This window comes from Ictidomys tridecemlineatus, chromosome 12, assembly GCF_052094955.1.
Source record: "Ictidomys tridecemlineatus isolate mIctTri1 chromosome 12, mIctTri1.hap1, whole genome shotgun sequence".
NCBI classification, from domain to species: Eukaryota; Metazoa; Chordata; class Mammalia; order Rodentia; family Sciuridae; genus Ictidomys; species Ictidomys tridecemlineatus.
Window position 1 is genome coordinate 66,856,359 of NC_135488.1, and position 15,875 is coordinate 66,872,233.

The 15,875-nt window shown below is 34.4% G+C and overlaps 1 long non-coding RNA gene across 19 annotated transcripts in view; it reads left to right on the forward strand.

Moving 5' to 3' along the window:
• Positions 1-15,875, forward strand: part of LOC120885027 (uncharacterized) — a 139,618-nt gene that overhangs the window by 30,791 nt on the left and 92,952 nt on the right. For 3 of the 19 annotated variants that reach the window (XR_013428901.1, XR_013428899.1, XR_013428916.1), the window contains 2 exons: positions 12,927-13,121; positions 14,081-14,520. The exons of 13 other annotated variants lie outside the window; for them this stretch is intronic. This is a non-coding gene — a long non-coding RNA (uncharacterized LOC120885027). Of the gene's footprint in view, positions 1-11,235; positions 11,997-12,926; positions 13,122-14,080; positions 14,521-15,875 lie in introns of those variants that run through there. 3 more of the 19 variants (XR_013428908.1, XR_013428900.1, XR_013428902.1) reach the window with 2 other exon arrangements.

A 15,875-nucleotide genomic window follows, 5' to 3' on the forward strand; every position in this document is an offset into this window, starting at 1 on the left:
TTATGGAAAACAGTGTGGAGGTTCCTAGAGAGATTAAATAAGGAACTAACATATAAGTGAGTGATCTCTTTTCTAGGCATATGCCCAAAGAAGATGAATTCACTACCTCATGAAGATGTATGCATTCCCACATTCCTATGACATTATTCACAATAGTTAAGTTATGGAAACAATCTCAGTGTCTGTTGGTGAACAAATGGATAAAGAAAATGTGGTGTATATACAATAGAATATAATGCAACCTTAGAAAAGAAAGTGATCTTACCATTTGCCACAACATGGATAAATCTGGAAGGTATTATGCTAAGTTAAATAGATCAGACATAGAATGAAATATACGCATGATATCACTTATATGTGGAATCTAAAAAAAAAAGACAGATCATTATACAGAAATAGAGAATAAAGCATTAGTTCCCAGAACAGAGAGGGGGAAAAGAAAGAGAGAAACACAGGTCAAAAGATACAAAATAGATGTATAGAATAAACGACTCTACAGATCCATTGTAAAACATGAGGACTGTAGTTAATAGAATTATATTGTATTAAGGAGTTTTGTTAAATAAATAGAATTTAACACAGGCGATAAGTAAATATATGAAACAACAGATATGTTAATTTGCTCCACTATAGAAAGCACTTCACTATTCATCTGCACCTTATACCATGTAGACTTCAAATATACACAGTAAAATTTATTTTAAAAAGACAAACCAATTTGAATTAATTATACACATATCATATTTCCACAGAACAGATAATAAATAACACAATGCTCTGAGATTGCATATGTCAATATAACCTATATTTTAAGCAGACAGAAAAATATGGACTTGTCATGTTCTTGAAGAGGGAGGTATTATACTGCTGAATCTACCTGTGGTTGAACCAGCCTGCACTGTGAACCCAAGTTCCTCAGTGGGATTGAGACCCACCAGCTCACAGTGGAGTTGGCTTGATAATGCACCTTTGATTGGCTTCCTTCCCCTTCTCACTTCCCCACTCCACCACTGGTGTTTCCTGTGATCACTCCAAAATAAACAACTTACCCTCAAATTCTCATTCCTGGATCTGCTTCTGCAGAAACCAAACCACAACAACCTTAGAAATATGTCCTTGAAATATGTCAGCGAGTAAGTGCATGGAAGAGCCCTGGGTGTGAAGGAGGGAGGAAATCTTCCTGGAGGGGAATCACCATGAAGGTTCAGTGGGAGGCCACAGCAGCAGGAGTATCTGGGGAAATTGCAGAGAAATGGATAGAAAATAAGGGGAGGGGTTTTAAGATTGTTTTAAAAAAAAGATTGAAAGAGACTTCAGTTTGCTTAAACATTGAAAGAAAAAATATGATAGGAGAGTTTGAAAATGCAGGTTAAGAGGATGAATGGCCAGTGGAATAATGTTCCCAAGAGAATGAGACATAATTGGATCCAGATCCCAAGTGCTGGGATGAACTTAGAAGGAGGTTGATAGGTTTGCTCATGGAAAATAGGAAGTTCCTATCTGATATTCTGGATAATTCTCTGTTTTGGCATAAGAGAATAAATTGACATCCCCCATCATTTTATTGTAACACTTGACAAAAGAAAGAATATTGGCTTGCCTGAAAAAAAAATTCAATTTTTTCTCTTGTTAAACTACTCTGTCATTTTAAATAAAAAATGAATAGACATGGAAATTGAGGAGTTTTTTTCTATTTAATATGAAGGTAAGCTCTTTTCCTCAAATGGAATTAAAATAGGGGTCCCCAATCAAAGGCTTCTAAAGGGAGAAATAATCTACTGATTGTCATAGATTTCATGTTCTACTTAGTGTAGATTTTAATGTGGATCATATTGAACAATATTAATTTCAACAATTTGCTAGAAGCCTTAAATATTATGTTTGAAGCTCATTTTTTTTCCATCTGAAAAGTGACATCTAGTGTACATAATCACAATGCTTTTACAATCATAATTGAATTCTACACCTATGGTCAATAGTGGAATTAAAATCACATTGAATATGCAATGACTTTTTATCTATTTATTCTACCATTTTTTTCTCAACCATCCAACTTACTGTGTCCACACCATATTCCTGTCTCTTAAGCCTACAACATAGGCTTGGTCTTCGTTGAGCAAAACAATGGCAGGGCTAATTAAACTCTGATCCATTAGGCATGGTCCATTAGCTTCCATGTCATGGTGCTAGGGTTAATATAATTAATATGATCCTGGATGAGAAAGTATATTGAAAATGAAATTTTGAATGTTATTTAAAACACAATTTAAAAGTTGTTATGAACATTAGAAATATGTTTCCATATATGGTTAGAGAAATCTGACCTTTGATCCAAAATCTTACTAGGCCATAGTGAAATAGAGATAAGAAGAAAAAAGTGTGATCCTGGTCTCTAGCTAGAAGATACTCATGATTAACTCCAAATATTCTTCCTACAATAAGAGCATGGACCTAAATTACTCTGTTACAACTACTATGACATTTTAAAGATTCAAAATCCGTAAATATATATATATATATATGGAAACTCTTCTTGAAATAGTTCGAAATTCCACATAGAAATTGATTTTTTTAAAAAATAAAATGACTGAACATTGAAATAACTGAAATACAAAAACAATTCTATTTTGGAAGAAATTTTTTTTTTCTCGTGTGTGTGTGTGTGTGTGTGTGTGTGTGTGTGTGTGTGTGTTAGAGAGAGAAGGGGGGAGGAGAGAAGGAGAGAGAGAGAGAGAGAGAGAAGAGAGAGAGAGAGAGAGAGAGAGAGAGAGAGAGAGAGAGAGAGAGAGAGAGAGAGAGAGAATAACCATTGCTGGCCTCTATCTTCTGTCAAATGGTATTGGGTACATTCTTTGCTCTGTTAACCACCCCTGTCCCACTCCACAAGATCATGAAAACAAAGGGGAGGGAGTAGGTGAGAGAGGATATGATTTCTTTGAACTGTATAAAAATGCTGGTACAAAATTAACATTTAAAACTCTTATGGCTGAATTTAATCTTTTATTCACCTCATTCACTAAAGAAATCTATCTCTAAATGGCTCATATTACAGAGCATGATGAGTCTGGTTACCTATCCTAGATTCTGGATTTGTTAGAAAGAGTACTTCACCATGATGATAGATGAAGAAATGTACTCCTATAGTCTGCAGGGAGTCAAGTGCCAACAATTTAAGACCTTTGGTGATACAGAACTCACTTCATATTTTAAACAATCACAACCTGTATTTATCTACCTATGTTTTCAGGACTTAGGCAGCTTATTATATTATAAATCAAGATTTTCAAATTACAAACTGAACTGAAATAAGGAATGAATTAGAGTATTTTCCTCCATCTCCCCTTGATCAATAAAAACAGTGCTTTCAAAGGATTGAGAGTTCTCAAGAAAACAGAGCCTTTGGTCACCTTTAGAGTTTTCAATCATGAGCACAATCTGTGGGGATGTATCTAAATTCTAGGCAAGGGCAGCACCTGGAATCAGGCTTTAATAAATAGAGAAAGGTGCAAACTATATATTTTGATGGACTTCCTCATTTGAAATATCTTGTCAGTATCTTTTTCAAAATTTTGTACAGTAGCAACTATTAAAATAATATTTCCCCTATTTTAGGCATTTAATGACTCTCTTTATAATTTCTGCCCATAATTATCTGTACTATACCTATATCATTATTTGCTTATTTTTTCTTCAAATAAATTCACTCTTTAACTTAAATTTGTGGGAGGGAAATTTTGTATCATAACCATAAATAAAAGCAATATTCAACAACCTTAAAAAGAAGGTACTCAAGAAAAAGAATATCAATGTTATTGAATATCAATGTTATTAATTCCACTAGGTTATGTTTGTATTTAAGGGTCAGTCATAAAAAATGGATATTCAGATGGGCAGAGATGCCTTTAGACACACTCCTATGAAACTGATGCTTTCTCCTTGAGAAGTCGAAGGGCTGACAGGCACTTCTACCATTAATGTTTTACATTATTTAGTGTAGAGAGCAATCCTACCAGTGATAGACTCTCCCACACTGTGGAAACACTGCAATAAAGCAACATTGTATTGCTGTATCCATTGACACTCTTCTCACACATGCACCACAATTTGATGAGACCCCAAAATGTTATTGTTTCTTTCATGCAATATATCAGTGATAGTTGGTTTCAAATGAATGCTATACTAAATTGTATTTGAGACAGGCATGGTGGTGCACAGTTACAATCCCAGTGACTTGGGAGCTGGAGGCAGGAGGATCATGAGTTTGAGGAAAGCCTCTGCCATTTAGTGAGAGTCTCAGCAATTAGTGAGACCCTGTTTCAAAATAAAAATAAATAAATAAATAAAAGGACCGGAGATGGTGCTAAGTGGTCAAGCACCCCTGAGTCCAATCCCCAGTAGTGAAAATAAAAGGGGGGGAGGGGTTGTATTTAAGTAATATTTAATATTTGAGTAATTCTAACAGCTTCATATGGATCTATTCATCATTAAGTTATGTTTTTACTAACTGATCTTCATCTTCTCTTAATTATTTCTTTGCATAATTTTCAGATTTAATAAGCTATATATGTGGACATAAAATTTTCTATTTAAATGATATTGGTTACATCAAAGATATAGAAGACTTTTCACATGCTGTAAAAAAAGATTCCCGCATAGGATATTCACTGTATTATTGTTTCACATTTTCTGTAGTTTTGAGAATTTTCATAATAAAATATTGGGGTGGGGGACTTATACTGCAGGACAACCAAGACCATGTCCCTTTTAATTTACACTCAAGTTAATGGTTAAAAGAAAATGTAATACACTGTGGCTAACTAAGACTATTACTAGATTTTCTTCGTATAGGTTGCGGGCTCTTAGAGCCTTATTTTAAGAGAGGTCACGATACCCCAAGTAAGGTCACAAATTCATTGAGGAACTGACAGGTACTGATAAATGACTGTGTTTTGTCCACTTCCTCCCTCAAGCTAGAAGCAACTTTCAGTATTGAACCTTCCTTTTTCATCTATGATCTGCTACATTTTTATTTTAACAAAAGGCTCCTGAACTGTCGAATTGGGAAGGTACAAGAGGTTTTATTCAGATTTGAGCTATGGTATTAGCAACTCTTTCCATTCATTCTGTCTCAATTTTTATTGTTATCACCTTGCAAAGAAATATATTAATCTTTCTGTAATTACTTGCTAAATATCTACCTAATTTCCAGGGGGTAAGGTGCTCCCAAGCATTTATATGTCTCTGTGTATGTGGGGATACTTAAAAAAAATTTAGTGATTTTTTCCACTTGCTTCCTGTGAGATATAGAATGTTATAATATGCAGCAAGCAGTTCTCTGAATACAGAGTAAGACATACGACAGTTCTACGGTATGAATAGTCCTCATTATATTTCAACGAATAATAGTGACTCTTCCAATAAAAATTAATGATTTTAATGAAGAATCACGGAAACTTGCTGTTACTACAGAAAGATGGATACATAGATTGATATCCATGGTAACATCCTCTGAAATATGACTGCATTAGGTCTTTCCTCTTCTGGATTGATATGCAAGCTATAATAAAGCTTTTACTGTTATCCAATATCAGCAATGACATTAGCAATATAATTTGAATTGTTTGGTGGAGAAGAAGCCAAAACAAAGATTATAGGATATTGTTTTTTTGATCTCAAGTTTTAAGGTCTTAACTCTAACTCAGTTACATTAAGATTTGTAGAGGAAGAAAAGAAACTGGATACAGGAAAAGAAGCAGAATATGTGAAACAGACCCATGCAATTTTCCTCTCACCAAAGCTTTTCAAAAAATGAAACCTCAATTAATTATTTCAATGGCATAAGCACAAATATTCTACGGTAAACATTTTAATTCTTGTTCTAAAATGTCCTGTTCATACAGGAAGGCCATGTAGCATCTCTTAAAATTCATTTCATATTTTCTTCATTGCAATGATTAATTACAGTTGCTATGGTTTTAAAATAAATCACGGTGCCTCTCTTTCTAATACCCAGTATCTTAAATCAGCATTGCACCGTGTATATAACTAGAGATTGCAGATGTTTTCTGGGGTAAGCATATCATTTCTTGGGTAGGCAATTACTGCTAGTTGACCTCTAGTGTAAAAGTATCCATTGTCCACCTGGCACATGGGTGGTGCCATGTCTTAATCTTTAAACTTCCATGGAATCAGTTTAACCCACAAGGGTACTGGGATGTTTGAACTTCAGCTGACATCCTTGAGGATGGATGATTTCAAGGAAGAGTGAGCATGGCCATCTCAGAACACATTGGATTTGTCCTTGCCAAAGCCATTTGCTTCCAGAAATGTTATCTTTAATTGAGGAAGCCCAGACCACGTGATCTATGGGTCATCTACCTGAACATGTTAAATTGGTTTGCCCCAGTTATTTTTTTACCCCCCAGATGGTCTAGACTAGTCTACGTAAATAACTTGATACCTATTAAGTCAGAGACTTTGAAGCAAATTGAAAACAATACAGCTTACCATGTACACTGCTAAATGCTCTTGGTAGCTTTTGACATTCTTAACACCTACTTGGGGACAATGTTGTCATATATTCTAGAATTGTTTACAGTCTTTTGTCATGCAACCTGGTGGTTATCAAATGATATAAAAATAAAAGGTATGGAGAAAATTCATAAAAGTGTAGAGAAAATGTGGGGGTGTTGGAAAGGTTAAAAAGTATTCCCACAAATTCTAGACTCAGAGAACTGAAAGGGATAGGATAGAAATAATAATGACTGACATTTTGTCTTTTTATCCAACCAACAAACATTTATTAAGCTTCTACTGTATGCCAGATGCTGATGGTAATGAGGTAGAGAAGGCACCGTCCATGTGTAAAGCACTACCAGGCCAAGAAGAAGCCTTATGCACACAAGGACACCATTAGAGCTATTGAAAGGGGCTTTGGAAGCAGAGAGGAGAGGAAGTCCAAATTTCCGAGAGGACTGGAAGATACTCCTTCTTTTCTGAAGGCTTTTTATTTCCTTCTTATAATCACCTGTAAATGGCACTTGTGTATACTTAGTTCTGTGTGACTCTAAGTGGTGGATGATGGCCTTGGCTAGGAGTTTGTCATTTCCTTGTAAAGGAAGGTAAAATTTATTCCTTATCATGAGAGGATTCACATTAAGCCATATGCATTCAACATTTTAAGTACCTCATTCTCAACCAAGAATGTGTCAAGGATAAAATCACTCATATTCCCTCTGTTTAACAAGCTGCTTATTTAGAGTTAGACCAGTTCTCTTTAATCTTGGTTGCACATTATCTCTGAGGTTGTATAACTTTGGGGTGGGGGAAATACTGCTTGGTTTCTATACCAGAGAGTCTGATTTAATTGTGTCTGTGATGGTCTTGGAGGGAATCAGGAATAAGATTTTTTTTTTTTTTTTTGGTACTGGGTATTGAACCTAGGGACCCTTAGCCACTGAGCCACATCCTCAGACCTTCCAATTATTTATTTTGAGACAGGGTCTGGCTAAGTTGCTTAGAGACTTGCTAAATTGCTGAGGCTGCCTTTGAACTTGCAATAATCTTGCCTCAGCCTCCTGAGTCACTGGGATTACAGGTGTGCTACACCACACATGGTACGGTTCAGTATTTTTAAATAGTTCCCCAGTTGATTTTGTTCTGATAAGAATTGAAAGTCTTTGTGTTGCGGTAGTGGCCCATTGGCAATCCGCTGGATTTTAGTTATATAAATCTTTACACTTTCAAGTACTACATTAACAGGATTCATTATGTACTTCCCAAGCTTCACACCAGCTTGAATTTACCTCCTCTGCTTTTTCTGGAGCCTGGAAGATGTGGCATTCTCCCTCAGTTTTTTCTCTATTCCCTTGAAGAAGTGCTCTAGCCTATCCAGCATCATAGTTGACGTCTCTTATTTGGGGGCAAGTTTCCTCTTCTGGTTTTAAGAGGCCCTTTTGCTGTGAACTATCTTCAATTTTCTCTTCTTGAGTTTTGAAAATAGTGTCATTTTCATCATAACATATCTTTTTAGGTGACATGTGTAAAACAGCAGAAAAACGGCACAAACTTTTGCCTTTCTACCACCACAGCAGGCAGTACTATTTTATGGTGCATGTTTTTCAATGCATGCAATGTTTCTCAATCTCTTTTCTATCTTAATAAAATGTATTAACATTGTATTGTAAGCTTAGAATCTTATAGTATCAAAATACTTGTTGTTATTGATATTTTGCCTAAACAATTTTGAGGAATCTCAACATTTACAGATAATCGTGAGAAATCATAATTTTAAATATTTGCTTTGTCTTCCAGCGAATATGTGAAATATGCAATGCTTTTTAAAAATATAGTCTCCTATTTGGGATATTAAGGTTGGTGTCATTTTTTAAAAATTTTCAACAAGTCCACAGTTGGATTTTGTCTTTTTATGCCAGCTTAGAATCTTGGGAGTCTAAATCACTCACAAAAGTTCAGTATTTTGTCAATTTAATTGTCTTCCATATCATTTCATGATTTTGTCCTCTTTAAAAAAAAACATCTCTTTTCCAGCTTTCTTTTCCTTCTTTCCTGTCCTTGGCCATCCATAATGGCAGTGAGAATGCTGATAAGCTCCTACTCAGGCTGGATTCACCCACTCCTGCAGCTCTCCTTTATTCCAGGAAATATTGGCAATGCTGTGCTTGGCTCTCTTAGTCTCTTTTTCTGGCCACTTGCTATTTTGGAACAGAATTTCATCCAGTACAGTCTTTATCTTGCAGATATTCTTGGAAGTTCCTACTATGTGTATATATCAAGGTCTCTAGTGTTTACTGCTAATATAGGTTTTGCTTTTTAAACCTGTCATGTCAGTCATGAGAAGTAGTCATGCACGGAAATTCCAGACTCACATATGAATGAGGTCTACTCAGCCTCCAGCATTTACTTGAATTATGTCTTCATGCAATAATTTTACTCCCTTTGTTTTCTCACCTATAATAAGAAATAGCATTATCATCAGGGTGAAGCTAGATTAGTAGTTGTAAGGTATGCATCACAATGTCTGACATGAGAAAGCTAAGAAATGTTAGCTTCTTTTGGATGAAGATGATGAGGATGAGAATTCCAGTGAAGATTCAAGTTACCTTTAAACCCTGGATCATGTCATGAGGGATGAATATAATGCAATCTGACTCTTTTATTGGAAGCATATTGTTTTTTAATCCAAGAAAACATAGGTAAATTACAAAAGCAAATAATAAATTATTGAAGCAGGCCTTTTTGTTGTTTAATTTGGGTCAGTCTCTACTTATAAAGTTTTTATTATTTACTACTTAAACATTTTACTTATTTATTAGTAAAATATGTTTCTATCATGTAACCCCAGAACTTATGGTCCTGCTATAGACTGACTGTATCTTCCCAAATTTATATGTTGAAGTTCTAACCTGACCTTCAACACCTGAGAATGAAACTGTATTTGGAGATAAGGATTTAAAAAAAGTAACCATGGGTAAATGAGAGTTTTGAGGCAGCCCCTAATCCAATAGGACTGGTATTTTTAGAAAAGGAGAACATTAGGACACAGACATACATAGAAGAAGGACCAGGAGAATTCACCAGAAGATGGTCATCTACAAGTCAAGGAGAGAAGGCCAATCCTATTGACACCTCTAAACTGCAGGCAAATTAATTTCTGTTGTTGAAGCTACACAGTCTGTGGGGTTTTGTAACACAGTCCTAGAGAACTAACAGAGATAATATAAAATATTTGCACTCTTTTGAGTTTAAAAATTTGTCAGCCTGGCTTTTAAAAATCTCACCATCTTCATCATCATCACATTTTATTTTACCAACACATCTTTAGTTCTTGTATTTTGCAGAAATTTTTTTGGGGGGAAAGAAGCTGCAAACTTGGAAAGAAAACTTATCTCACTCTGAATATTAGTTTTTTTTTGGAAAACAATAACAACAACAACAACCTTTTTCTAATTTTTGTTTTCTACCCTCATCTTCCTGTACTGTTTTTAAAATATGTGTATGCTTAAAAGTTTATCCCAACATTTTCATGGAGAGTTTACCTGTTAATGTAAGCTTAGAGAAGGTTCCCAGAAATATTTGTATGAACAGATTCCTTTTTCTTCCTAGTCTCTTCTAAGAGTTTTTTTTTTTCCCTCTCTGGAATCTATAGTTATCCTATATCTATTTGCTTGTCTGAGTGAATACTTCAAACCAGAGGGTAGGTTGAGCTTGTAGTTACACAAGGTCAAAATAGCCAATCAAGAATTATATCAGAGGTTGAGAGTTCTAACAATCACAAAGTTGAATTTTTGTATTTTGCTCAAACTTAATTAGCAGCCTCTGAAAGATAAATTAGACTTATTTGCTTATTTACCCATATTTTCTCCTTAACAAAGAAAAGGAAAAAGAAAATTAGTCTTTTCTTATTACAAGCAAGATCTTTGAGGAGATATTTTAAAATAACATACTACAGTAGCTATCCGGAATCCAGAACATATGGAGGGTCTGTTGTGCTTTTTGCTGGTTGAAAGATGTGCCAAATATGAGAGGTTATTGTCTTGGAAAGAAAAACGCGTGGCTATTACATGGTCATGCGTCTCCCCTTTTTGTCTGAATAATTGTCAGTGACTAGAAAGCAGGAAGAAGTATTCTTGAGACATTCATGCTTAACAATTTTCCCCTTGGAATCAGCAAATAGAGGAAAGCATTAAATTAACTTAAATATTTCATATTGTAAGATGTTTTCCAAGAAATGTGTTTGGAAGTATAGAATAATTAGACCAGATGTTATCTCAAGAGCCAATTTTGTCCATCATCCAAGGTTTTAGGAAACATACCCAGACCATTCTAGACAAATTCTTATCTACACGACATAAAAGAATATCACACTTATTTCATGACTGTTCCTACATAAATTTCCATTTCATGGTCTATATTTGAATTTGTGGGGGGCATTAAGAAACATTAAATTACTGGAGTCTTAATAATGTTAGGGAAAAAAATAACATTTAGGAACAGTTAGTCCTGTGATTTTTCTAGTTTAGAGGTTTCATTCTCTGAATATGGTATACGTATTTTATTTTCCTCCTCCTGTCTCCCAATCCCAAGATATTTATTCTTCATTTATTTTATGGAATGACCATACAATTTTTGAACACGCTAACATCCAAATTTCAACTACAGTTTCTTATCAATATCATACATCCTTCCCCACCAATTTTATTTTTGCTACCCTAGGCTCCTCGGTTGGTCTGAACTTTTATCTTATCAAGATTTAACATGCTGGACAACTTCTTTATCAGTGTGAAGCTTACTGGTTTCTGGGATGCTATCACTACTATGTTCACTAGATGTCTTTCCTATAATGTCAATTAAGTCAACAAATTCAGTCATAGTCATTTCCTGGAGGAGAAAGGCAATTAAACTGTGTAAGTCCAAAGCTGGTAATGACTTCACAATTATAGAGCAACCACAGACCACGGTGTTCCATATAAATGATCACAGCAGACCAACATGACCTTTCCAATGGGAGCCCGCACTTAAAAGCTGCATAATAAAAGTTTGCAACCAACGATGTCAGTTGAACACATGTTTCTTGACACTGGGATTTTCTTTGTTAAATATACCAGCAAGGCTCCTCTTCAGTCCAGCAGGATGAAGGATTTTAATTCCCACCACATATTGATTCGTTCAATTTCATACTTGAATAGTCCTAATTTATCAAATGTGTAGAGTTCTAGATGTTTAGTTTATGTGATTTCTGTCATAGTTGAATTCTTTTTTGGCTTTCTGATGGGGTATCCCACTAAAATCTGTTCCTATGTTCCAGCTCTGCCACAGGATGCTCTATATGCAATAGCTTTGGATGGTTTAGATTTAATCAAGAGGAAGATGAAAGTGGGTGTCCATTTCTTTCAACTGCTCACCATCCATCTTTGTCAACGTGTGGCTACTCAGGACACAGCATTAATGATAGCTGTCAAAATAATAGTCTGCAGGTTAGAGGTCAAGAAAAATATGTAAAAGACTTCAGGGTGAACCAGATGATAAAGTAGCTCATTTAGTCATTGAAATGCTACACTTGCATAGCCTTGGTGGGATCAGGGGTGAGTGGAAACAAGAAGAATAAATGGGGACATCTCCAAGTAGTTTACTCTTGTTAAAAGGGGTGGTGGGGGGTGGAGAAAAATAGATGATAATAGCATTGCCAAACAAGCGCAGTAGAGGCAATTTTCCTCATTATAGTGCTGACCCAGCAATGCATGTAGAGTGGTCCTGCTATTGGCATGAAAGCTTTTACTTTCAAATAATATTAACCCTTCTTAGTAATGTATGTCTTCATTAAGATAATTCCTGGAAGTGCTGCCTATGTCAGCGATTTCACATTTTCATTGGTGTTTATAAGTCATTTGTGAAAGAAGCTAGTGAGGGTCTTAGCACAGGGTCCAAAATGAGTTATTTCATCTGATGAATGCTTTTTCAAAGAATCTAAGAAAAAACACACAATGTATTGTTTTGTTAGGTTGGGATTCAGTACCACACTAGACATGAGAGGAAAGTAGGGGTAGATCATTTTGGTCCCCCCAAAATGCTCTGGGAGGATAAAAATCATGTCACATGATCTATATAAAAAAGTATCATTGGACTTTCCGTGAATGCACAAAACCCTGGGTTTGATCCCGAGCAACACCACCAAAAAAAAAAAAAAAAAAAAAGTATTATTGGGTTTTAAATATTAGTTCAGGCTGCAATAACAGAAATATAGTCTTGTGGCTTAAACAATAAGCATTCATTTATCACAGTTCTGGAGTACAGAAAGTTCAAGAACAAGGCACAGGGATTTGGTGTTAGGTGAGAGCCAGCTTCCTTCACTTCTAACTGTATCTTCATGTGGCCTAGAAGCATCATTTGTTTTCTGTTTCTTTTAGTAAGGACTAATCTCATTCATAAGGACTCTACTATTATGACTCAATTACCCCCAAAGGCTCGACCTCTAAATACTATTACATTGAAGATTAGAGTTCAACATATGATGGCTGGACATGGTAATGCACGCCTGTAATCCCACCTACTTGAGAGGCTGAGACAGGAGGATCACAAGTTCAAAGCCAGCCTCAGCAAAGGTGAGGCACTGAGCAACTCAGTGAGATCCTGTCTCTAAATAAAACCCCAAAATGGGTGGGGGATGTGGCTCAGTGGTCAAGTGCCTCTGATTTTACTCCCCAGTTTAAAAAACTACAACAACAAAAAGAATTTAGCCTATGAATTTTGAGTGATATATTTAATCTCTTTTTATTAGTTCTTTTTAGTTATGTATGACAATAGAATTCATTTTGATATAATTATAAAAGAAATAAGGGGAGGGGAAATAAAGATTTAGTAGATTACACATTCAATCTTTGGCAGTCATAAATTGTCATTTATAACCCTTGAACTCATTTTTGAGTATAATTAATTATAACACATTTTTATTTATAGTAGAATTGAACTTCCATATCACAGGTCTGCTTGAACAGCTTCAGTCAAATACATATTAGAAATATTTTTTAAAAATTGCTTCTGTATTGTCAACATTTAGACTTTTTGTATATTATTCCCTAAACAATACAATATAACAATTGTTTATTACATGTAATAAGTTTTGTAAGTAATCTACAGATAATTTCAAATATATTATAAATAAATATAAAAAAGATACACATAGGTTATATGCACATACTGTGTGTCCATTTTATAAAAGGGACTTGAACATCTATGGATTCTGGTATCTATCAGAGGTCCTAGAACCTATCTTCTTTGGATACTAAGAGACAACTATAAATTAAGGTAGTAGAGCAATTGCTTCTAGTCATTACACCATGTAAGATTAATTGAAATCTTATTTTAACATCTGAAAAATACTGAGCCGATGTCATTTTTAAATCAATTCACAATTCTATAGTATTGCAAGGGCTTAAGAAGGAAACTTTGAAGTTCTCCAAAGTAAAATCATAGTTCATTTATTGTCATTTGAAAATTTGCTTTTGAAAGAGATCTGTGCTATACAATGTGAGTCCTAAGCATGTTTTCCTGATTTCTTTAGGTGAAGATGTGAAATGTGGTCACTCTCTGAGAATTTATAGTTCACTGAAATAGCAGGCACATCATGAACCAAGCCAAAGAGAAAAATGAATATAACTTGATAAATATGAGTTTCCATGTCCTCTACAACAGGGATCTGTGCATCTGCAGCTCTGTGGACAACATCTAGGTCCTCATTTTACTTGGCTCTGGTTAGAAAGTCAGAGGCATAAAACTTTCCCAAGGGCAAATTTATAGAGAACAGATTCATGCTATTTATAATTTTTATTACAGTTTCTTTATATCTTTACTATCTTACCTAGATGATGTGTTATATGTTCAAGTGTATTTTAAGATACTTGTTTGTTATTTTCAAACTTCCATGCCAAATATATTAGCAAACCTTTCTTTACAATTCATATTATGAGATTATATGAAAATAAAAATATATCAATTGTTTAATTGTTTTACGTGAGTATGATGTCTACTGCAAACCAATGTATTTTTCAACTTCATGACAAAATTTCTTGACTTTTAGAAGTTGTCCTGATGATGTGGTTAGACTCTATTATTGTCCTATGAGTCTTCCTTTAACATTCCTTTGTCCAAGGGTTTATATGTTGCCACTAATCTCTAGGACTTATTGCCAAGGACATCAGAATCTTTGGGAACTTCATTGGCCCTTAATTTCATAATGCTCACTAAAAAATACACAAAAACTTTTTCTTTATTGTAAAAAAATAGTCAACAAAATCAAAGAAACAGATCACAACCAATAAAAAATAATTTTTAAGACTATACTATGTGTCTATTTCTAGGAAAATCTTAGTAGTACAGTTTATATTACATAGGTGGGAACAGTTTAGTAGTAGTTTTATTATTTTTGAAATCTAAATAAAGTGAACAATATAGTTATGAAACACATTCAACCATAGTTTTGAAAATCAATTAATAGTAACATTGAATTCTCCCTTTTCCTTTTCATTCTTTATTAAAATGTAGAGTATTATAGCATCTTACAGCACCAGAATTCCAAACTGTGTATGGGAGGGGAATCTACATTCTCTTAAGAGGGGGCAAGAAACAACTTAAGTGGGTATGATTATGCCATTTTAAAAATGAATAAGGCTGGGGATGTGGCTCAAGCAGTAGCGCGTTCGCCTGGCATGCATGCGGCCTGGGTTCGATCCTCAGCACCACATACAAATAAAGATGTTGTGTCTGCTGATAACTAAAAAATAAATATTAAAAAATTCTCTCTCTATCTCTCTCTCTCAAAAATAAATAAATAAAAATGAATACTATAATAATGTACTAAGTATAAAAACAATACCAGATATCACCAAAGAAAATAATAATATAAATTAATCTAGGGCCTAAGTGAAAAATTTGAACACTAATGAAAATAAAAACCCGTTTCCATTTTTTAAGACATAGAGCAATAATTTGGACAGACTATTCCCTTGAAATGTAATGATGGGGGATGAAATTTTAGTGGAATAGGATTGGATAAAAGAATGATAGAGTGGGGAATGATTTAGAAATGTTTGAAAAATCAGAGTTAGTAATGAATTGCAGTTAGTAGTAAAAGTCATCTGACTATTCCTCAATCATTTATTCTGTAAGAAGATACAAAACTCCTATTATATTTCTGACTTTTAAGGATTTGTAGAAAACTCCTCCATCTTTATAATTAATGGGATCCCAAATATTTCTGCAATCTTTATCAAGAGAAAAAAGAAGAAAGATAATAATAATAATAATAATAATAATAATAATAATAATAATAATAATAAAAAGCTTGAAGTTAATGAAGG